Below are 2,500 nucleotides of genomic sequence, written 5' to 3'. Positions count from 1 at the left end.
CAAGTTGTCCCTTAACCTAACTCAAGTTGTCCCTTAACCTAACTCAAGTTGTCCCTTAACCTAACTCAAGTTGTCCCTTAACCTAACTCAAGTTGTCCCTTAACCTAACTCAAGTTGTCCCTTAACCTAACTCAAGTTGTCCCTTAACCTAACTCAAGTTGTCCCTTAACCTAACTCAAGTTGTCCCTTAACCTAACTCAAGTTGTCCCTTAACCTAACTCAAGTTGTCCCTTAACCTAACTCAAGTTGTCCCTTAACCTAACTCAAGTTGTCCCTTAACCTAACTCAAGTTGTCCCTTAACCTAACTCACGTTGTCCCTTAACCTAACTCACGTTGTCCCTTAACCTAACTCACGTTGTCCCTTAACCTAACTCACGTTGTCCCTTAACCTAACTCACGTTGTCCCTTAACCTAACTCACGTTGTCCCTTAACCTAACCCACGTTGTCCCTTAACCTAACCCACGTTGTCCCTTAACCTAACCCACGTTGTCCCTTAACCTAACCCACGTTGTCCCTTAACCTAACCCACGTTGTCCCTTAACCTAACCCACGTTGTCCCTTAACCTAACCCACGTTGTCCCTTAACCTAACCCACGTTGTCCCTTAACCTAACCCACGTTGTCCCTTAACCTAACCCACGTTGTCCCTTAACCTAACCCACGTTGTCCCTTAACCTAACCCACGTTGTCCCTTAACCTAACCCACGTTGTCCCTTAACCTAACCCACGTTGTCCCTTAACCTAACCCACGTTGTCCCTTAACCTAACCCACGTTGTCCCTTTGCCTAACATAGTTCACTGCTCGGAATCTCTGGTGTCGTTGTTATCCTCATGTAGATGTCTTGCGAGTGTTGCTTACTTTCCACATATTCCCGCTATCCACTGTCAATTGTACTGCAATAGGACTATATCGCCCCCCCCCCTCCCTCTGTCCCCCTCTTTGTGTCTCTGTCCTCTCAAGCTGGTCGGTCTGGCGTTTGAGTGTTAAATGAGCCTCGCAGCTGTTCAGTTGCATTCAGATGTCGACGCCCTCAGTGTACGTCGTGGTATGGTCTGTGTCCATTGTCCGCTGATGTCTTACGCGTAACCCACACGCTGTACCGATCATCGGTCGTTACGTACAGAGTGAAGTAGTGTGATACGTGTGACCGTACGCTGGCTGTGCCCAACGGTGTCGAATCTCAATTTCCATATGTTGTGCTCGATGCTACTTGTCTCGTCTCCCAATAACAGCTAGGTTGCACTGTGGTACGCCGTAGAGGCGTGTGGGAGGAACGTACGAACGCATTGTATGTCACCCTGGGTCGCTGGGGGTGGTGGTGCGGTGAGTCAGGTCAGGTCAGCGTGAGCCGTCTGATGTAGTGATGCGTGTATTCCGACTTTGTCGTATTGCCTCACACAGAGTGCTACCCTGGTGGACCGCGTTCCATATCTGGGACATGCCGCAGATGCCGGTTGACAGTGGATCGCGGAAGGGACATCGCATACATGCGCGGGCCACCTTCCACGTGTTCTCTTCTGCACATGTCGCAGTGTGTATGTGGTCTGATGTAGCGTGTCGTGACACATGACATCCTGGCATGCAAGAATTGTTGAATTCGCAAATGTAGGTGGACATCTACGTTTACTGCCCAAGATACGCAAATGAACTGGAAATCCGTTGTTGAGCGGTTGTTCACGCTGGAGGTGAATCTGTGATGGCGACGATCGGTACAGCTATTAACCGGTTGTTTCAGCGGTACCCGCCACATCCACACACGTGACTAGGCCCATGTGGGTATGAAGCGATACGCGGCGGTGGCTTGGTGGGACTGTTCCCGGCCGGTGAAGGGGGGCCGCCCGGCGTGTTGGCCGCGCGCTGCGTGGGCGCACGCGCAACAGGCGGCTGGTGGGGGGCGCCGAGTGGCAGGAGCGCCAGCCGACGGGCCCGGCAGGCGGCGCAGCTACGCTGCGGCGCACCCTGCACGCGGCGCCTGGCGGCCAAAGTTGGTTCAGCCGAGCCCGGTGCGAAGCGCGGTGGACATCTGCAGTGTGCTGGTCTGATTGAGGACTGTGTGCGTTGAGGATGCGCCGCCGCCTGGCACTCGGCGCCGCGACGCCGTCTGCTGCTCGGTCGCCCCAGCGGTTCTCGCAGGTGGTTTGTATCGCAGTTGTGCGGACGTGTTGGCGCGTGCGCTGTGCTGGGAGAGTTCGCTTCTGCACCCAAGTGGGGCTTTGCCCTTGTGTGGCGCTGGCGTTGGAGCTGCCGGTCACCATAGGTGGCGCGTGTTGTCTCCCGCCGGCAATGCCACGACAGCACGCTCCCGGGCCTCTGTCGGCAGCGGCAAGCTCAGTTGGGAGCAAGGGTGTTCTCACTAAAACCGTCTACTCGCCTAACTCCGGGCGATTGCGCCTCTCTCGAAACCGACCAAGTACCTAGGACGGCGCTGCGCGCCGCCGGGACCTGAGAGGGTTTCGAGGTGTATCGTGCAGGGGAGCTCGGCCTCCTCCTGTTTGCAG

Source organism: Schistocerca gregaria, unplaced genomic scaffold (assembly GCF_023897955.1).
Source record: "Schistocerca gregaria isolate iqSchGreg1 unplaced genomic scaffold, iqSchGreg1.2 ptg000483l, whole genome shotgun sequence".
NCBI classification, from domain to species: Eukaryota; Metazoa; Arthropoda; class Insecta; order Orthoptera; family Acrididae; genus Schistocerca; species Schistocerca gregaria.
The sequence above is the reverse complement of the archived record's forward strand: the minus strand, read 5'-3'. Positions refer to the sequence as shown.